At 38.2% G+C, this 22,821-nt stretch overlaps 1 protein-coding gene across 3 annotated transcripts in view; it reads left to right on the top strand.

The window, feature by feature from the left end:
- The window catches only part of SNTG1 (syntrophin gamma 1), a 505,846-nt gene that overhangs the window by 69,804 nt on the left and 413,221 nt on the right, over nucleotides 1–22,821 (top strand). Inside the window, exon 2 of one of the 3 annotated variants that reach the window (XM_075826259.1) lies at nucleotides 1,938–2,063. The exons of the other annotated variants lie outside the window; for them this stretch is intronic. The gene's annotated coding sequence lies outside the window, so the exon portion shown is untranslated. The remainder of the gene's footprint in view (nucleotides 1–1,937; nucleotides 2,064–22,821) is intronic. 3 annotated transcript variants of the gene reach the window in all.

Here is a 22,821-nt window from a genome sequence, read left to right as displayed (position 1 = left end):
GTTGTGAAGGGGTTAGCAATAACATCCCTGGTGGTTTGTGGCAGTAAAACAGTTTATAATATCCCTGGTGGTCAAGTCAGTGGCGTAGCTAGGGGGCGCTGGTAGGGCATGTGCAATGTTAGTGTAGGAAGACTTATGAAATTCTTTTCATAAACGTCATTTATTTTTTTTGGGGTGATTTAGGGTGATTTTAGAGCCTGCTGCTCTAGGTGCACATGTTTGCTTTAGGTGTTTTTCTTTATTTTTTTACTTCAATGGAAAAAACAAAATGCTAATTAATAAACAGCATTTACAAATATACTACAGTATATGGTCATCAATTATCAAGAGAATATTTATTTTATTTTTTTGTTTTTCTATTCTCTTTTGTACCACAAATGTATAGTTCAGGTTTACAGTTATATTATGTGATCTATGCTAAATTTTTGAGGCATTCGTCCTTTTTTGAACCAATAAGTTATTATTTCTTTTTTTACTATATCAGCTTTGGCATTAAAAACCATAAGCAAGAATCTCAAAAATGAATCAGAACTAGGGAACAGGTCAGCCAGCATGGCAGGACTGTCTCACTAGAGTACCAGATAAGCCTCCGGTGGGCCTGACTTTTGCAGAAAAATGAGCCCCAAAGGTTCAGCAGAAGACAACCCCACTTGGAAATGACTTGGAGCCAATCACTTGCCACTAAGGTCTATTTATTATGGGTTGATTCAGAAATAACCTATTTTACCTTATTGGTCATACCTCATATGTCATGTGTGTTATGATGTGATTGAAGTGAATGTGCTCCTGTTCTGGATAGTCATGAAATATTGAACTCCATCTTTATTTTTAATATAAATGTGCAAAGTACCTGTCAGAGTTGTCCTAGAGGTTGGACTTTTTGTCCCATTATACATGAGATCACTTCATGAATAAATAAGTGGTTCCTGTTTAGGCAAAATAGATGCGACCATTACAGTATTATAAGGTTGTCCATTTATTTTAATGGGTGCCATGTAATACTGTACTACATTTAACCTACAAGGGGTTGTCCAGTTAGAGCAACCCCTTTAATAAAATGGTTCTGGATTTTGACTACTGCTAAACAATGTATATTCCTTGTGTAAACTGTAAATGAAACTAAACAAATCTGATTCTCTCTATTATTATTATTATAAGAGTTTAACAAAAGGTAATAGGATGTAAAAGTTGCCAGACTGCTACTCAGAGAATTCATAGATTGACAGGCCGTCTCCCGTTTCTTTAACTTCACATTTTGTTTTTGGAAAATACAATAGTAGAAAAAAAAAGGAACGACTGTACAATTGAGGCCAAAAAGCTGCAAGAAAACTTTTGTTTTTTTGCCAAAGTCGGTATGTTGTTGATGCTATTTCTATTCTAAATATAGAGACGGATTTGAATTCTATCCCAGTAATTTCACTCCTAAGCTTTTTACCCAGTTTGGAATAATAATAATGTTATTCCTGTTTATTCTGGTAATGCAGACATTGCTGTTTTGGAAGGCATGAACTGGATTTATGTAAGCTTCCTATTTGCCAGTTACTGCTAACTCTAATCACATTGCAGAGCACGGAGTAATAGATGCACCGCCACTTCCATTTATCGGCACTCACAGACGGTTATATGCCAGTTATGCTGCAGGTTAAGGATGGATTACCGACAAAGGCACTAAGCAATTAAAAAAGGCTTCCAAGGATAATCCCAGTTATATAAATGATGGAGTCCTGTTATAATAAGGGCTATCATCATTTTACTAATACTATGTCCATAGCTACTTGATTTCTGTAACAATCTTTCTTAAATACAAGAATACATGAAATGCACTGGTGACAGCAAGAACCTGCTTGCAGGAAAGTACACAAATGTATGATTTAGTATGAGTCACTATTTCTAAAATAAAATCATTGTCTGATGTCTGGTATTTTCTGTTTTCTCAGTCTGTACAAAGCAATACCACCCACTATGAAAGACATCATCAAGGCTGCTCAGAGTCCTCATAGGATATGACTGGAGTACTGGAATGCCTGTATGAATTCCCATTTGTCAATTTCCTACACAAATAGGTAACTCCTGTGTAACTGGAAATGTTTTCAAATTCAAGTTTAACCCATTGAGTAAAAAGCAGCCCCTTGAAATATGATAATAAGGCTTTTGTGTTATAATAAGATAAAGCAGTGCACTGGGTACTGTCATAGTACATACTGCATCTCCCTTCTAATCAAATGGGTCATTGCTTTCAATGAAAAAAAAAATATATCTTTTAGGCTGTCGCCATGCTACAGTTATTATTTGGGATTCACCCCATTCTAAGAAATATAACAATGTTAGAAGTCACTGAGGAGTTCTGTGACCATATAGAAACAAGAGGACAAAGCTAAACCATACATCGCGAAAGTGACTATAAATAATTTCAATAATTTAAAGTTTAGAAAACAAACCCCAACTGTTGCAGAATCTCTTAAAGAGAAAATAGGAGCCTCATGGTTGAATAACATGAACAGCGGGGGAGGTGTATAATACAATGCCAGCTAGAGTGTTACCCACTATACAGTGCCGATCACAGTATCTCTCCAAACAGTGGCAGCCTCAGTGCGCACCCATAACATGCCTTCCATATGTGCACCCCATGCTGTGACTGCATCGGGGTCATTCAGGCCAGGATCACACATACAGTTTTGATGCAGTTTTTGTGGCAGTTTTTGACACGTGGACACAAAAGAAAGGAGATGCATCAGTCTCTTCTTTATAACGTTCCTTCCTTTTGGATCCTCTTTTGGCTTTGGCTCAAAAAACTGCCACAAGAACTGGATCTAAAGTGCGCGTTTAATCCTAGCCTAAAGCTAGTCAAGCCAGACTGTCAGTTACAATGCCCCCATTAGTGGTCACAATAACACAATGGGTTCACCAGTCACAGCCATAATGCCCCCACATGGCAACCACACCCCTGTTTACAGATAGATCCATTAATATGTTTTATCACTGGATATTTAGTATCCGGTATGCGGCAAAGTATACAAAGGCTCTTGAGCTTTAGGATCTATATAAAGTATAAACACTGATGCATGAAGAGAAATCATCTAGATGGAGCACATCATTTTGTCATTACCATGGCATATCATTGGGTCTCTGAAGCAACCACTTATATTGCTCTGTGGCAGCAAAGTTTTTGACCCTTAAGGCATAGTTGCTGGGCTATGATTATTGTTATTCCAGTGGATGCATATGATTAAGACTCTATTCACACCTGAGAGTCAATGGCACCGAGCCTGTATGGTGGCACAAATCTTCAAGTTAAAATACCTCCTTATTACGACAGAAAATATCTCTTCTCTGGTATCCTAAGGTTAAAACATTTAACCGATTAACATTCCCTTCAAGGTATGGCAAAGGACTGAAGGTCTTGGTATACGTCAATACAAAATTCTAGATATGTGAAAGGTCTTCCTGCTAATTTAAGAGGTTGAGACTATTTATGTAATGCAAACATTAGACAAAGTTTTTTTTTTTTATATAATACTTTCCTGGGCTTTGGAACAAGTGCTTTGTACTCTTGCAGTGGGAAGGGGATCAAACATAGCAGCAAGGTGTAAGCCAGTGTTCTAGTACTGTATAAACATAACATATAAATACAATAGGTGGATCAGAAATAATACCGTCTGAGGAAAATGTCAATTAAGATGCCTAATTATTGTGAGCATAGTGCGTATCGCACATGGTGCTCCGGGAGATGTTAACACATACCAGGTGTTACACTGAAGCATTCTGCATCTGTAACCTGCTCTACTTATGTAAGTAATTAGAAACTATATCCAATAGTAAAAGAGTTTACAAACAAATGTGCTATTAATGGAAATGTAAAGTTTCTCTATACCCATTCCTACCTCTAAGAGGCTTTGTGTAGCGGCAGGCAGAGCATTCTGTAATTCTGTAATCTGCCTATTCACTTGAATCGACACCTTGTAATATTACATTTTCTCCGGGGATATCAGCGTAATACTGTATATTCCAAACATTACATGGGAAAGAAACTGGAATTCATAGCAGGTCACATGTAATGCTTATTCGCAAGAATAGTAACACATTTTTCTTCTTGATTCTTCTTGATTTTTTTTTCTAGCTTTGGCCTGAAGAAGATACCAGTTTGGTATTGAAATGCATAGCCACTTGATATTAATAAAAGGTATACATTATAGGAAATCTAGATGTTTGGACATCTATGTCAGCAGCGCCTTGTTCCCTACAAGCATTAGTCCATTATAAAAGGTATACATTATAGGAAATGTAGATGTTTGGACATCTATGTCAGTAGCGCCTTTTTCCCTACAAGCATTAGTCCATTGGTGGTGTGAGCGTCATCATCCACCCAGTGATAGGAGCTGCAACTGACGATTTGTTTTACATCATCAGAATTGCCCAGTCTGTTGCCTTGCCAAGTGAGCACTTCAGCCTGTGCAATGGTTCTAGTTCTTGCTAACTAGTTCTTCTAGGAATGTGGAATTTTGTGCTGAAAATATAGAAGGGGGAATTTATGATCGACATTACTTCAGTATTCTGGCATAAAAAAGTTTAAAATTTGGTGCACGCTTGTTTTGCGAAATGTATTCCCTTTTACGTTGCTCACTGTACTTGCCTAACAAGTGGGCGGAGCTTAGCGTTATGGTCAAATTTACCATAATTTACGCTAGGAACTGATGTAAATTATAGTGGAAATCTATGCTGGCTTGTACCCAGCGTAATTTTTTCTTTCTAACCCACGGATAGCCAGAGATCTGCTTAATTTATTAAGAGTCGTGTGCCTTCAAATAAATTGGGTGCATCTTACTCCAGCGCTTTTTAGATTAGGACTGCCGTATGAAAGCCAGTCTTAGTATATTCCCTCCATAGAATATTATTTGTACACACAATCTAATAAACTTCATAATAGCGGTGTGTTCAGTATTTGTCAGATTTTTTTTTTGCCATTGACTGGCCTGTAAATTTTTTTTACCAGGACAACAGCGTATAAGGTGATTTCTTCTATGAGATGTTTAACTGGTTCAGGACCGGGCCATTTTGATCCTTTGGGTCCAGACACCGCTTAGCCATTTTTAGCACAAATTAGTTAAACGGCTATAACTTTTTTATTTGTTGGCCTAGCAACATGTTTTTCCAATGTTTTTTTCCGTAGACAATGCAAGTTTTTTTTTTTCCTATTTATACACATCTTTTTTGCTATTTTAGAATTTTTAGGCTTAAAGTTTGAAAATAATAGTAATAAAATAAGCTTTTTTTACTTTTTAGCTATTTTTTTCTGGTAATTACATAGTTTTACCCTAAAATAGACCTTTTATTTGTGATCATCATTGTCTACCGTAAATTTATATATTACATGTCTATATTAGGGTAATTGGCTCAGGGCTAGCGTTACGACAATGATTGGCAGGGGAACGGTTTTTTTGGGTGGGTATTTTATGTGTATTTATTATTAGTTTTTTTTGCACTTTATTTTACTTTTATTTTTTTTATTACTATGGTCTGTCCCTCAAAGGACAGAAAAGACCTTTGGGGGACTTTATTTTTTTTTTAACTTTCTTCTTTTACACCATCTTTTTCCACTGTAACTGGGGCTGCACAGCAGCCCCAGTTACAGGGGAAATCAGCCCTCTCATAGTGACGATTGTCACTAATAGGGCTGTGCTGGGTCTAGTAAGACCCAGCAGCAGTCTGCCACTAACTAACGGCATCCCGGCGATCATCTGACCAGTTACATGATCACCGATACCAACAGAAACAGCGGCGCTGCCACTGCCTCTATTCATATACACAGCGTTCATTGAGCGCTGTGTAGAAGAGATCAGAGAAGATAGATAGAAGCAGCGGAAGCTGCTTTTATCTTCTCCTTAGGGTTACCGGCAGTCACTGACTGCCGGAGAGCCGACATCCAGCTGCCCGATCGCCCGGGCAGCAAGCTGAAACCCGCGACGTAAATAGTCTATGGCGCGGGTATTAAGGACCCCGACCGCTGACCATAAATACACAGCCGGTCGGGAACCGGTTAAACAAGTGGGTGGTTAACCAATTTACTACAGCACTTACCACTAGTGATGAATAGGTGAATTTAACTCGTTAGTAGTTTAAAGACCAATATTGGTCCTGCCCCCAGTTAGGAGAGGGGTGTAGAATGTTCTGAATTTTATTCATATTTATTATGTTTTAATTGGCTGGCACATGCCATGCAGATCAATCAATCTCCTGAAATTTGGTTTAATAAGGATCCATAATGTTTTATCCATGACCTAATTTCTGCTGTTTTTCAAGTCTCATATGTGTAACACAAGAAATGCTGCCCTGTCTGTGGGCAGCATAATGAAATGAAAGACACGCTGATTTCAGCGTGTTTTCACTAATTATTTAATGTTAAGTAGTTTAGAGTATTTAGAACTTTTACATGCAGCACGTGGCCAGTGCCGCAAGTATGAGTCCAAGTATATTCATATATTTATGCTCCCCCCGCGTTCCCCCTCCCGCCTTCCAGCCACAGATTGACACTTTCTCTCTATTACTGTGCGTAGGGAGAAAAGCATCAATCAGTGGATGGAGGGTGGGGGAATAGTGAATATACACAGCGTGCCTGTCACTTCTTTATGCTGCCATCAGACTGGGCAGCATAAGTATCTGACTAATCTGCTTTGAGATCATGTTTAGAATTTTAAACATTTACTACTGTATATAAATGTTGAACACATTTAAACTATCTTATAGACGTTTTTCTATGTTTGTTTAATGGGAGTATTTAAAGGAACAGTGTCATCACAAATTGTTTTTTCATATGTTAAAGATGTTAGTGCTTTATTAAAAACGTTTATATTTATTTGTGTGTTTGTGTTTTACTTTTTCTTATTTTTACACTTTTTCTTCCCTATGGGGGCTGCCATTTTTTGTTCCATTTCTGTATGTGTCGATTAACGACACATACAGACATGGAATACGGCAGCCACAGTCCCATAAGGACTGCGAACGGCTCCCGTCCCATCCACTTCTGTGTACGCTGTCTGTGTGGGAACTGCGCATGCGCCGCTCCCACACAGTCCTGTGGACCGGAAGTCGCGGCCGGACAGTAAGATTACTACTTCCGGTCGCGGCTTCTGGACTTGTGCACTTGGACCAGCGGCAGCAGACGGAGCGGACGGGCCGGAGGGAGCCGCGGCGGCAGGAGCAGGTAAGAGATTTCAATGTATGTTCGTGTTTGTGTACGTTTACTACTGTATGTAAACCTACTACACTGTGTGTTAGCTCAAAAAATGGCGACACACAGTGTAGGAGGTTAGACCGTTCAAACCCCTCGTTTATCCCGGCACTAGCCAGGATAAAGGAGGGGGGGATGTTGAGAGCTCACTAGAGCGAGGGCTTTTTACCCAATTTTGCAATGCTGCAATTTTGGGAATAGCTCCATCTAGTGACCAGCAATGGGAAATATTATAAATTAGAATCTAATTTATAATATTTCCTGACTCGTGAAAAAAATAAAAAAAATTTGAACAATGTTTAATCACCTACACACTAAATGTTTAATTTAAAAAAAAAAAACATGTTTTTCTGGCAACACATTCCCTTTGATAAAGCTTTGTAAAGAACATAATTGGGGAATTTACCATATTTTCTCCGCCAGTTTTATGGTGTAGAAAAGTTACAAATGCATCAAAAGTCACATCTTTTGATGCATTTACGCTGCCTCCAATACTTTTTTAAAAAGTGGGCAGGATTTAGCAGAAGGGGCATGGGCCAAAAGTGGCCCAACTCATTTACTCTTATTTACGCCAGCAGCTCGTAGCTGGCATAGATTTCCCTTTCTGGCGCATCTCTGGTTAGTGATGTGCCTAATTTATTAAGAGGTTTGCATCTATTAATAAATTATGTACATTTTACTCCAGTATACGTTATAATAAAAGGTTTATCTGGGATTTTAAAATTGATTGCCTATTCTTAGGACAGATCGATGTTAGATCAGTGCGATCTGACTCTTAGCACCCCCACCAATGAGCTGTTTGAAGGGCAGCAGGTTGTTTGAACTTGCACACATGGTTATATTCATAGCAGCTATGCAAGGTATTACAGCACTCTCCAATTCACTTGAATGGGACAACGCTGCAATACCTTGCACAGACGCTACAAAACTAACGGCGTCTTCAAGTACGAACGCAAATAAAATCGATGTAATCAATGAAGAGGCTGCAGCGCTCACACGAGGGCTGCAAGCCGCTCAAACAGCTGATCGACAGTGGTGCCGAGAGTCAGAGCCCCATTGATCTTATATTGATGGTCTATCCTAAGCATAGGTCATCAATTTTAAAATCCTGGATAACCCTTTCAAGACTGGTGGGCTAGGAGTGGGAATATATAAGAGTGGGTTCACATAAGCTTTCCTGCTGTTTTAATGTGCACCAGCCTCTCTATACACTGTACATAAAAAAAATTGTTGTGTATGATTTAAAAAAAATTTTTATTAATATAGTTGGCTTGCTGTTCTACCTTGTTTTTAAGGTGCTTTATTTTTGTTATAACTTGGTAACGTGCAAGAGTGAAAAGGGGCTCCAGGGACTTTATGTGGTCAATATGGGAGTTCTTTATTGCCATTAATAAATTAAAGAGGTTTTCTAGAGTTTAAACAGTTTTAAATACGTTAAAAAATATGGCATTTGGGCCAAATTCCATACTTATGAAGCCCCTATTGTGCAGTTTTTTATGCTTCGGGGCTTTAGAACTTTTTGAACCTGTCACCATTCAAACATTGTGGGAGTATGAATACATCTCCACCCTTGTGTCTTTAAAGGGTAACTAAATGTTTGACAAACTTCTGACGTGCCATAGTGACATGTCAGAAGTTTTGATTGAGCATTGAGACCCCCACCAATCGCTAAAACGAAGTGGAAGAAGTCCTCAGGTGAGCGCTCAGCCGCTTTTAGTTTCTGTTCGGCCTTTTCCGGAAATCAATGTATCGGAGTACTGCCCAATAGAAAGTCTGTGAGCCCGTACTCCGATACATCGACTTTCCGGAAAAAGACAAACAGAAACACGAGCGCTTCTGCTGCTTCATTTTAGCGATTGATGGGGGTCTCAACGCTCGGACTCCCACCAATCAAAACTTCCGACATGTCACTATGACGTCAGATGTTTGTCGAACGTTTAGTTACCCTTTAAGAATTAACCAGTGTCATAAACCATGACAATCACATGATCACATCATCCATTCTCCTCTTATTGCAGGACTATGTTCACACACAGGGCTGTAATAATAAAATATAAGGTAATTGAGAAGTAGGTTATGTTTATAGTTGCTATTGATCTGTAATGTCCCATATTAAAGTAGAGGTTTACTTTTGGAAATTGTTGGGGAGAGTTATGTATAAGGATTGAATAAGCTGATGTGTTTTTTTCAACTTGTTTACTTCAAAAAAATGTTGCTTCAATTGCTTTTAAAGTGGCTGCGTAGGAAGAATCTATCTCTGCATATGGTAAAATTTTATTTTGTGCCTCTGTGAATCTATTTTACATGCACATTTTATATTATACATAAATTGCCCATGCTAATGTATAAGCTAGTGTGCTTTTAAAGATAGTAGAAGTCAACTTCCTACAAAGAACTATGTCTACGTTATGTCAAATAGTCTGTAAGATGTGTAAATATTCACCTTAAAGGGGACAGTCCTCATTTATACTTTTATTTCTCTCCTTCATGGATTACTCATCTTAAAGCTAGGCTGGAGAAAGTGCAGATGGGTGGCTGAAATAGGGGCACATAATAAAGAAATATCACCACCTGCCTTTCAATGAGCTTTTTCAGGATATAAAAAAGCCTCAGGAGGGCTCATGTAATGCCTTCTGATTCATTCCAAGCAAAATACTGCATGTGAAAATGTCATAACCCAAACAATTATGATATTTTATCAACTGCATTGCTAAATCTGAATTCTTAAGGTGGATTGGTCTCCACTGAACCTAAATGAGAATTGAACTATTGTACATTGTGATTTATTTGCTTTTTGCATTCACGACAGAATTGGGCTTTAGAAATACAGGATTTTTGTTTTAAAAAGTCCTGGTACTAAAGTCCTGGTACTAAAGTCCTGGTACTAAAGTCCTATCCACCATAATTTATTGAAAATATGTAAACATAAAGAGCACATGGTATTATATTACCTAGGGGATAATACATAGAGTCCAATGCCCAATAATAAATTATATGACAAATGTTCAGAATCACATAAAGTGGAGAACCTTCCCAGAGCTGTTATCTAAATCATACCCTAATCGGCCCACAACTAAGGGGTCTTAATAAGAGTACTGAAAAGAACTTGGGATTTTTAAGGAAATGGATGATGAGTCAGTGGGAAGTCTTAAGGACTATCTTGTTGATGCCTGTCATATACTGCAAGGTAGCTTGATAATACAGGAGACAAAATTAGGGGTCTAAGATGCCATCCAGCAGTTGTGGGGCATATTTTTAAATGGTGCTGAATTTGTCCTTTTGTGGAAATGTATTCTCGTGTGACTCGGAAGCGGTTTACTTAAAGACTGACAAATTGTACATATCATGGGAAAGGCTAGTACAGTTTTTCTTGTAAGGTACCAAATGGTCCAGAGATTCTAATTTTGCTCTGGCATAGATATTGCTAATTGGCAATAGGGATTGGCAATTTCTATTGGTATTTGGCACTCCAACGTCATGGAAGAAGACAATTTCTCCAATGAAAGATGATCTTTTTATTGCCCGAATTAAAGTAGCCCTCCAGTTTTAACAAATGTTAACGCTAAAGAGCTCCTTGACTTTTTTTGGCCCTTTTACTCTATTAATTGGTCTTTAGTCGCACGTTATAACATGTCTCTATGACATGTGAAGAGTTTGTTTAAGGCTAAGTTCACACTTGCGTTGTATAATCCATTACACTGATCCGTTTTTAAATCAGAATAAGGCTTCTTTCACACTACTGTTAGTATACATATACCTCTCTTCCATCAGAGAAGAGAGGATTGAAACATTAAACAAAAAGCAATAGTTCCATTAGAATTACCATTGATTTCAATGGTCATTATTTTGTTTCAGTTGCTTTCCTTTTGTCTCCGTTCACTAGGTTTCCATTTTTGTTCACAGAAACAAAAGTTCCGCAGACTGGTCTTTTGCTTCCATAAAAAAAAAAAAACGGAAACTTAGCGAACGGAGACAAAAGGAAAGCAATTGAAACAATATAATTAATATTGAATTCAATGGTAATTCTAACAGAACAGTTGCTTTCCGTTTAATGTTTCGATCCTCTCTTCCTCTGATGGAAGAGAGGTAAACGTCTACTAATGCTAGTGTGAACATAGCCTAAAGATAAAGATGTTGATGAAAAAATGGATACAAATGCATTACATTGTATCTGCTTTGCATTGACACCAAGGATAAAAATTACCCATCCGTAAAAAAAAGCAGATGACTAAGGTAATGGATGCAAACGGACACTAACGATGGATTTAAAAATCCCATTGATTTTAATCAATTTTTAACCGTTATTCTGATCTAAAAATGGATCAGAGTAACGGATTATACACTGAAAGTGTGAACTTAGCCTAAGGGGTTGCCCAGTTTCAGCAAATTAAAGTTATTTATTGTATAATTAAAAGTTATACCATTTTCCAATATAGTTTGTGTATTAATTCCTCACGGTTTTCAAGATCTCTGCTTGTTGCTATTCAGTAAGAACATTCATTGTTTACTTCCGGGGGATACAATTCTGTCCATGGTCATGTGATGGACACACAGGTGCTGGGATAATTAGAACCCACAACTCTGACACACATACTATAACTGTAACGAGCCGTGCACCTGTGTGTCCATCACATGACCATGGACAGTAATTTATCCACTGGAAGTAAACAATGAGTGTTCAAACTGAATAACAACAAGCAGAGATATTGAAAACCTTGAGGAATTAATGTAGAAAGTATATTGTAAAATGTTATACCTTAACATTAGTTTGCTGAAACCGGACAACCACTTTACACTCTGAGGATCACTTTAAGCTGCTTGCGGTCCGAATGTAAAAAGAGAATTTTGAATTCAATTCATAAAATCTTAACATTTCTGTTGTCAGATAAACCAATCAGAAAACGTTTTTTATATGAGATAAAATGTAGTTAATAAATAATTATTTGAGTGTTCACTGCCTGTTAACCTGTTAGTGTTTTTACGGCGGCCACTGACGGGCTTTATTCCGATGCAGTAGCCTTTTCACGGCGCTGCATCAGAATAAATAAACAGAGCAGGGAGACGTTAAATCTCCCTGCTCTCGGCTACCAGAGGTAGCTGAGGGCTGGGGGCATTCCTGCTCTAACGGGTGAGATCGATATCAGTATCGATCTCACCCGTTTAACCCCTCAGATACCACACTCAATAGCAAGCGCCGCATCTGAGTGGTTTTGGAGAGAGGGACGGAGCTCCCTCTCTCACCCCACCGGCATCCTGCGTGTGATCACAGAGTGCCGGTGTCTTCTATGGCAGCCGGAGGGTCTAATAAAGGGCCCCAGGTCTGCCACTAGTTATGCCTGCTAGGCAATGCCAGAGTCAGATTCCTGTCCGTTTTACACGGACAGGCAGTAATATATAAAAGCGATCGAGCGATCGCATATTGAAGTCGACTAGTAAAAAGTGGGACTAGTAAAAAAGTTACAAAAAGTTGAATAAAGTTAATTCAAAAAAAATAAGTGAAAAAAAAGAAAAAAACACTTTTGCCCCTTACATAATGCTTTATTATTAAAAGAACAAAAAAGAGTAAAAAAAGTTACACATATTTGGTATTGCCGCATCCGTAATGACACCAACTATAAACTTATTACATTGTTTAACCGGCACTGTGAACGTCGTAAAAAATATAATAAAAGACTATTCAAAAATTGCTGTTTTCTGTGAATCCTGCCTTAAATTTTTTTTAAGAAAAACTGATAAAAAAGTCGCATCTATTCCAAAATGGTATCAATAAAAACAAGTCGTCCCGCAAAACAAGCCCTCAAAAAACTGCATCGGCAAAAATATAAAAACTTTATGGCTCTTGAAATATGGAGACTCAAAAACAAATAATTAAAAAAAAAAAGTGTTTTTACTGTAAAAGTAGTAAAACATACAAAATCTATATAAATTTGGTATCGTTGTAATCGTAACAACCCCCTGAATAAAGTTATTGCATTATTTATACCACATGGTAAACGGCGTAAATTAAGGATGCAAAAAAGTGTGGCAAAATTGCTGTTTTTTTTCTATTCCCCGCAAAAAAAGTCAAAAAAGTTCATCAATAAATCATATGTACCCCAAAATGTTGCTATTAAAAAATACAACTTGTCCTGCAATTAATAAGATCTTACACAGCTATGTCGACGCAAAAATAAAAAAGTTATAGGTCTTTGAATGAGACGAAGGAAAAACGTAAAAAATAGCTTGGTCATTAAGGCCCAAAATAGATTTGTCACTAAGGGGTTAAATTGTCTTCTATTGTAAGGGCTTGTCCACACACAACAGAATTGTTGAAGAAAATTTCTGCAGCAATTCTGTTGAAAGTCAAAGGCTTTCCACTGCGGCAAAAACGCACCATTTCCTGCGTTTTTTACGGCAGACAATGGTGCGTAAATTGCTGCGCTTTTCCCAATGTTAGGCGATGGAGACATCTCTGAAAAACGCAGCAATTCTGGACACTTTCCGTAGCAGGAATTGACATGCTGCAGTCTTAAAAAATACGTACCGCAGGTCAATTTCGTCTCAGAAATTTTATGCAGCGTGTGTTAAATCTCAGCCACTATGCTGCTACTGTATTCTGCTGCGTTTTTTGCATCCAAAATTCCGTCCAGAAAAAAAACGCAGCAATTCCACAGCGTGTGGACAAGCCCTAAGGGTACTTGTTTTCTTATTTTTCAGAACTGCAGGATGCTTACTGCAAGGTCTATTTTTAACATTGTTGACTAGTATCAGTCTAAGGCTGCATTCCCACGAGCGTGTCCGATTTACGTGTGTAAAAAAATACAGCGTATTTCATGTCCGTGTGCCATCAGTGTGCGTTGCGTATGGCATGAGTGTTCTTTGCGTTTTTCACGTCCGTGCGTGCAGCACTTTTTTTATTTTTTATTCTCTACATTTCCTTACCAACTGATGCGTGAAACACGGACAGCACACTGATGTCATCCATGTGCTGTCTGTGGTTTTCACCCAGCCATTGACCTCAATAGACGACAAGGTGCTCAAAAACACACCAATATAGGGCATGCAGTGAGTTTCACGCAACGGACACGTGATAAAACACATGTCTGAAAAGCCCCATTGAAATGAATGAGTCTGTGTGCTGTCCGTTATTTCAACGCACAGCACACGGACGAGTATTACGCTCGTCTAAATGAGCCCTATGAGTTTCTATTTGTAGCATGACAGCGGCAGTTCATTAAAAAAACAAACATTTGGTTTAACAAGAGTTCAATATACAAGTGACTTGTATCACATTGGCGTGGGGGAAAAGTTGCATGCAAGTCACATGGGAGTAGGAGCATGACTACTGTTCAGATGTCATTGAAACTGTTGTGATGCACAAGTCTTTGCATAGCCTAAGCCTTTGGCATTAGCCATTTTTAGTATTTATCCTCCTTTTCTAATAATTATACTGATCTTGCTGTCTGTTTAGTAAGTGTTGAAAAAGAGTAATGCAGATGTAAGCTGTTCCTCTGATGGCTATATATCAGGTGCGTAGCTTCCCGTCAGACTACTTACAGCATCATTATCACTGGAAATATTTCCTGCTCTGGAAAGCTGCAAAAATGGAACTTCATCTGTCGTGCAAATTAATGTTTGCAATAAAATTAGCAAATGTTGTAGTACATGGCAGACAACTGAATTGTTTACTACTAATTCGTTTTGAAGGTTTACTGATTTTTGGCACAATTGGGCACAAGATTAAAATAGCATTTAATTAATATTTATTTAGTGTAAATAACAATATATTTTCATTTAGAGCCAGTGTCAATGATGCAAACGGATAGATAATGTGGATTATTGTAATGTAATAATTTGTCAATTTGCTGTATCTATCTAAAGGATACATACATTTTGGATTAATTGTGCATTATGTAACCCATCTGAAGTATTGATTTTGATGAGTTTTAAAGGGCAGGCATTTAGAAAGATTGAGTTGTCAGAAGAGCAAAGAGATAGATTGATGAGTTAAGTGCTTTGCATGTTCATAGATTTTAGCGAGTCTGAGGTGTCGTTGACATGTTGACATTACTCTGAGCTGCAATTACGAGCTAACACATTCATGTTGACTATCAATAATGGGATGTCTAAGTGTACAGTTTCTATAGAGTTGAGTCTGTTCTACAGATTATTAGGAGTCTACTGTCAGAAATGGGTTATTACTTCCTTATATGTGGGCAAGGACGTAATGCCTGTAATTGTTTTTGTATTCATCCTTCCATACTTTTTGTTTTTTTTTGACAGGAGAATTGAGGGAGATGTCTTTTTGCACTGCAATTATATATTCTCTATGGAGGAATAGAGTTTTTAGTCTCATGGGTACTGTGTTAATGATGGCGGAGATAAAGAAGGAAAATTAGGACCTTATCCTCAGAGTCACGGACAAAGACATAAGGGCTCAAGCACATGGATGTATTGTATTATGGTACATCATTGGTAATACATAATACAGCAACCATATGTACTCACATAAGACAGTGCATTTTGACTATTCAGGGTTAATAGCACACCACCCTCATCACAGATGTGTGAGTAGGATAAGGAGCTGAGTGTAATGTCGTCAACGTATCCTGCATGGACAGTGTTAAATCTTACGCTATCCAATCAGTATATGAAAATTGTACTGTATGTGTGCAGCAGCCAATCAGATTTGCCCTTATTGTCCTGTAGTGTTGGAATATTAGCCCTGACTGTGTAAACACCTCTCTCTTCCTGATTCACTGTGACCACCAGTAAATAGCTTAAAAGATGCGGATTCAGAATCTGTAATCTTGATCTTTCTACTCATTCGCATTCCCCCGCTGTAAGGGTGCAGTCACACGTGGCAGATTTTGTTGCCGACATTATTTTGCAACTGAAAATCAGTTCCATTAATCTGAACTGAACTTGCAGAAATCCATGCACCTGCTACAGAAACAACTCCACTTAGTTGAATAGAACCGATTATCAGTCGCAGAAATTTCTGCAAAATAATCTGCCTTGTGTAATTGAACCCTAAACCTGCAAAAACGCCATGCGCTGCATGCTGATAATGAGGACTAGGAATCCTCTTCATTATATCGCTGAGCTTAGGAGTCCTCTGTATGTTTCAGCATGCAGCACATTGCCCATTTGTTGGCTTACAGCGGGGGATACAAGTGGAAAGATCAAAATTACATATTCAGAGGTGACAACGTTTCTTTAAAGGGGTTGTAACAGAATCGACAATTATCATCTTATTCCCAGGATAGGTGATAATTGTCTGATAGCTGCGGGCCCCACCGCCGGGACTCATACTGATCGCGAGAACTGGGGGTCAAGCATGTGCCCGCTGCTCTATTCAATGTCTATAGGACTGACAAATTGCAGAGTGCTGTACTCCGCTGTTTCCCTAATTCCCATAGACTTTAAATGGAGTGGAAGTGCACATGATCGACCTACGCTTCCTTCATTGTCCTCCACACTGCGGTAGAGCGGTAAGGAGGAACAGGGTGTTCGGGACCCCATTCTCATAATTAGTGGGGGTCCCAGTGGTGGGGCCCCAGTGATCAGAAAACTATTCGCAATTCTGATACAATCCTCTTAACACCATCTATGTTGAATATCTCTCATTAAAAGGTCTTCTTCATGAAAGAACCATGAGTTTGATGAGAGTAATTATAATTTTAATATGGAAACTCCTTGAGGTGGAGCAGGGACTATTTATATGTTTACTAGAAAATAAGTTTAATTTTCAAAAAATGTTGTGTTTTTTCCCTCCACAGTTGCACTTTTCAAGTGCTACTCTCAGTGGCAGAATTTTTCCAGGGACTGGATTACACTGTATTGGCACTACATGTCCTCTCACTATTTAGCACTATTTCTTCTGAACCTTAGAGATGAGCAATTTTCCCGACATTTTTTTCTGATAGGTCATATAATTTGATCCGAATAAATTAGACACAAATCGCAAATGCCTTGATTGCCCTGAAAATTTATTTCTGACTCTGATCTTTTCTAGGACTGTATCCAACCCCTTTCAAACTCTTTAATGCTAAGCCAACATTATAAATGTCAAAATGACAGCAACATATATGCAATTTGGGAAGACTATCTGCAAGGCATTATAGGGAAGCCTGCCCGAGGTCATGTGATCCTTTTTCTAATCTGTAAAATGTTGGCAGGCAGCCAGCGACGGTCATCATTTTGGCATGGTTCACCCACCACAAGTCACAACAGTTTTTGAATTTGCCGAATCCAAAACTTTTTGGAAATTCGGACTGATTTAATTTGTGTAGAATAGATTCAATCATCTCTATTTATAATATTTGGAGACCATGTATGACATTAATTTAACACTTTGAGCCACTGTAGCTACTATGTATCTGAAATATGTTTTAGTACTGAACAGCGTTATCTGGGCACTGTATATATTGTTCAATGGCATTTAATTTCCTTTATATGGGTACTATATATACTGTCTGACACTATTTATCTGGGCATATTTATATGGGATCTGAATGATTCTATTTATATGGCCACTGTTTGTACTAGTTAGCTGACTACTGTAGGACAGTTAGGGTACTGCAGGCATAATTTAAGTGTCCTAGATGCATAATTTATTTTGGCCATGCTTGGTAGTACTATTTTTTGCATTGTAAAATTTATGATTTCAGAAAAGTATAAAGATATTATGTTAACACTGTATGACGTTAAGACTGTATCACTGTTTGAACACTGTATGATGGTAATATTTCGACTTAATGATTATTTCAATTCTTGACATGTTTATGTCAAGAACAGATTAGCCACACTTATTTACCACATGGGGATTTATTCTGCTTGGTCATAATAATATATGAAAGGGTTCAATGATAGTGCCATTTCCCTCTGAAGGATACAGATTGTAGAAAAATGTCAGATCTGTAAGGCTGGATTCACACGAGCACATTACGTCCGTAATGGACGGAACGTATTTCGGCCGCAAGTCCCGGACCGAACTCACTGCAGGGAGCCGGGCTCCTAACATCATAGTTATGTACGATGCTAGGAGTCCCTGCCTCTCCGTGGAACTACTGTCCCGTACTGAAAACATGATTACAGTACTGGACAGTTGTTCGGCAGCGAGGCAGAGACTCCTAGCGTCATACATAACTATGATGTTAGGCCCCCGGCTCCCTGCAGTGTGTTCGGTCCATTCGGACGTAATGTGCTCGTGTGAATCCAGCCTTACACTCCCATTAAACATGTTGACCTTTGCACCTCTAAATAATGGACACATAAGAAACAAAATCAAAACACTGGGATGGAATCAGAATTAAACCTCTAGCATCTACAACCACAACTAAGGCCATGTTCAGACATGGTAGAATTTTGCAGTTTCAAATGTTGGTGCAGATTCGGGGTAATTACGCAACGAATCTGCACCAACACCTGCATATTTGACAGGTAATTCAGACGTTGCCAAAAAGACAGCGGACTTGCCACAGATTTCAGTTTTTGCATTGCAAAGGCTGAAATCCGCAGTGAAATTCCGCTTCTTCTCCGCAATGTAATGAGCATGCTGTGAAGGGAAAAATCTGCACCACAGCCTGATTTCCGCACAGTTATTTTCTGCAACGTCTGAACTAAGTTTCCTAAAAATGTATAGAAACAAATGTAAAAAACTGTCCGCAGCGGAATTCAACAGCAATTCTGCTACGTCTGAATGTGCCCTAAGAATTGAATATTTTTTATTCTTAGATTTTTTTTATATTAAGGCTACACAAAATTGGGCTCTGCAAAATAATTTTCAACATACTTTTCTCTTGCACACTTAAATACGGTACCATCTACCAATGACATATTAGTTTTTTTAAATAATGTCTTCTATTTTTGCAGAACATTGTGAATTTGATTTATATAGCCTAGAAATCCTTGGACAATGCATTTATTACATACCGTCTAGTCTGTGCATTATAATAATGTCCCTGTAGCTTGCAGCTGTTATCTTTTAACCATTTTCTTAGTACTGTGTTGGCTCATACATCACCATGAAGCATTTTGAATAGATATCTGGCAGAATGTATTATTGATGCATATATACAAAAAAATAGTTTATATTCTTTACTTTTGGAGAATGCAAGACCTAAGGAGAACCCAAGTATCCTACATCAGGTGAAATGTGCACTATGGAGCACAGATTTTAAATTTGTGAAGATTTACTGTCTTGCGGAACAATTCTGAAACATTTATACAAAAGGAAATTACTGCTAAAGATAACAAAAATACTGGTAGAGCTGTATCTACATGCACATCCAGCATTTCTGCAGGTTATAACACCAGTTATACAGGATTACGGCACTCCGCATTGTTTCTGTTGCAGCTATTGCTGGTCAATGGCCTGAAAATTATTCAGGTGCTGAGTAGCAAGCAAAATTTAAAGGACTAACTGATAATTAGGGCACATCTACACAAATGTACCCCCTTCAAGGGAAGTCAGATATAGGCCTCATGACCTTAAGTTTCTAGGAGAAAATACCTCCCTAATATGTCCTACGATGGAACATGTTGCAATTTTGTTCAGTTGGATTTGATGAAATTTCACAGAATTAAAACTTTTTGTAACCCTCTGTATGAAACCAGAGGTCCATGGAGGTATAGTAGTGCTTCATAGAAGCCAATAGGTGTCCTATTTGGGCCTCATGCAACTTGGAGGTTATTAGGCCTAAGTAAAGGAATTCTCGCATAATACAGTTATGATAATGATAAAAAATTTCCCGGTAAAATTTGCATCCTTTATGTAAAATAGTTTTAAGAAAACTGGGTGTGGATTTCCGCACAGAAAATCCACAGTTGATTACAGTACCAGCAAAGGGGATAAGATATGAACAAGTCTGATCCACATGCTCCGGAACATTTTTCACACGGAAATTAGAGTATTTTAAAATCAGCCGCATACTCATTCTGTTACATATGTTTACAGATTTCTCCCTTTTCAATGTAGAAGGAGTAAAATCGCCTTGAATGCGTGCGAAAATTAGCATCAAACTCCAGAAGTAACACATGTGTGTGGTACCCTTTTGGCACGTTCAGACGTGGCGGAATTGCTGTGGAATTCTCCAGCGGACGTTTTTTACATTTGTTTCTATAAATTTTTAGGAAAGTTAGTTCAGACATTGCGGAAAAATCCACTGCGGACCATAAGCTGCGGTGCGGAATTTTCTGTCCGCAGCATGCACTGTGTGTTGCAGAGAAGAAGCGGAATTTCACTGCGTATTTCATCCTTTGCAATGCAAAAACTGAAATCTGTGGCAAGTCCGCTGTGATATCTGCAACGTCTGATTTACCTGTCAAATATGCAAATGTTGGTGCAGATTCGTTGCGTAATTGCCCCAAATCTGCACCAACATTTTCAGCGGAAAAACTCTGCCACGTCTGAACGTGCCCTTTAAGTTGTACTGTATAAATAATTGTGAAAAAAAACATAAAAATAAAACTACTGTTGTATAAATAATTTCAAGTTATTATATGGATTCATAATTTACAACTGTAAGATGTTATTTTTTAGTATAGTAATTAGCGTTAAGTATTTAACGCCTCAAAGACCAGGCCAATTTGCGATTTTTTCATTTTCGTTTTTTCCTCCCTGCCTTCCAAAAGCCATAACTTTTTTATTTCTTCGTCAACATGGCCATGTCAGGGCTTGTTTTTTGCATTTATTGTACTGCATAATGTACTGGGAAGCAGAAAAAAAACTATTTGTGGGGTTAAATGGGCAAACAACAGAGATTACGTCATTTTTTGGGGGGTTTTGTTTTTACGGCGTCAATCAGGCGGTAAAAACTACATATTCACCTTATTCTACAGGTTGATAAGATTACGGCGATACCAAATGTATATGTTTTGTTTTATGTTTTACTACTTTAAAAAAAAAAAATATTTGCTAAAAAAAATTAAAATCTTTTGTGTCGCCGTATTCTGAGAGCCATAACTTTTTTATTTTTCCATTAATTTAGTTGTGTGAGGGCTTAAATTTTGCGGGGCGATATGTAGTTTTCACCGATACCATTTATGGGCACATGTGACTTTTTGATCGCTTTTTATTCCTTTTTTTGGAGAGCTAAGGTCACCACAAAACTTTTTTTATACATATATTTTTTTACGGTGTTCACCGAGCAGGTTAAACAACACTATATTGTGATAGTTTGAACTTTTACATATGCCGCGATACCAGTTATGTTAACTTTTATTTTTTAACATTGGTTCAGTGAAAAAATGGGTAAAGGGGGGTTTTTTGAACTTTTAATATTTTTTTTGGAACATTATAAAAAACTTTAACTGTTTTTAACTTTTTTTTTATTAGACTTGAGCCAGCGATTGTTGGATCTCTTGCATGATATACTGCAATACTAATGTATTGCAGTAAATCCTGATACTGACAGTCTCCTTTGTAGCCCTGCCGGAGGCAGGGCTTCAAAGGAGTACAAACATGGCAGACCTGGGGTCTTCAGTAGGCCCCCAGGCTGCCATAACAGGCTGCCATAACAACCATAGTCACCGGCCGATCCCGTCGCGGATGGCGTGTTTGAGGGGACGCCCCCCTGATTCTAACAATTTAAATGCCACGGTCGCAATTGATCGCGACATTTAAGGTGTTAAACGGGCAGAATCAAACTAATCTTTGATTCCGACAGTTGCAGTGAGGTGTCGGCTGTATAACACAGCCATCACCCGCTGATTATGGAGCAAGCTCAGCCCGTGAGTCCGCTCCATACTTCCTCTTAACGGCTACCACGTACTAGTTCGTAGTTTATTGTTAAGGGCTTATGCTCGGAACGAACTACAAAAACAAGAAAATACAACATTGTAAACACTGATATCCAAAATATTCTAATAATATAATGCTGTGTAAATATATAAATAAAGACAATCAAATTAAATTCCTAAAAGCTTACTAAAACATCAACGCAAAAAATTAATCCACATAATCCAAAAACATTATTAACGATCAGTACAGAAATGTGTAAAATACCAGTGAAGTAATAGGAGAAACAATATTCTCACTAACGCATAGCAGGGTAACTGGATGGCCTTATGTCCAAAAGGATTAGAGCTGGAGGTTAACAATCATTCTCCAGTATCTACAGTAGATAAAACTGTTGTTTCTGTTTTTTTACCTGTTCTTGCCCTTAGCGGGGGTATTACCCTGTGAAGGCGTCATAGCGCTTATCCATGAGAGGTCAAAAAGCAATGGGAAATCAATATACAATTTTATTGTTAGTCCAGGGCAGGGGGGCATAACTGGGAATTCCTATATATATGTAGAGTCCATGGCCGCGGACCATCTGGATTACTCACCCCTTGACGGCCGCAGGCATGGATCTGTAAGCGCTGGCTTCCATTAGGTTTCCGTTTGCATCACCATTGATTTCAATGATGACGGATCCGGTGCAAATGGTTGGTCACCGTTGTTTAAGGGTTCCGTTGTTTTGACAGGATGAATAGCGCAATCGACTACGGTATTTATTCTGTCAAAACTACGGAACACTTAACAACGGTGACAAACGGAAATCATTTGCACCGGATCCGTCACCATTTAAATCAATATCATATTATATATTCAATATATATTCAATATC

Source organism: Rhinoderma darwinii, chromosome 5, assembly GCF_050947455.1.
Source record: "Rhinoderma darwinii isolate aRhiDar2 chromosome 5, aRhiDar2.hap1, whole genome shotgun sequence".
Classification (NCBI taxonomy): Eukaryota; Metazoa; Chordata; class Amphibia; order Anura; family Rhinodermatidae; genus Rhinoderma; species Rhinoderma darwinii.
Note: the sequence above shows the minus strand (reverse complement) of the source record. Positions and strands in the feature narration are given on the sequence as shown.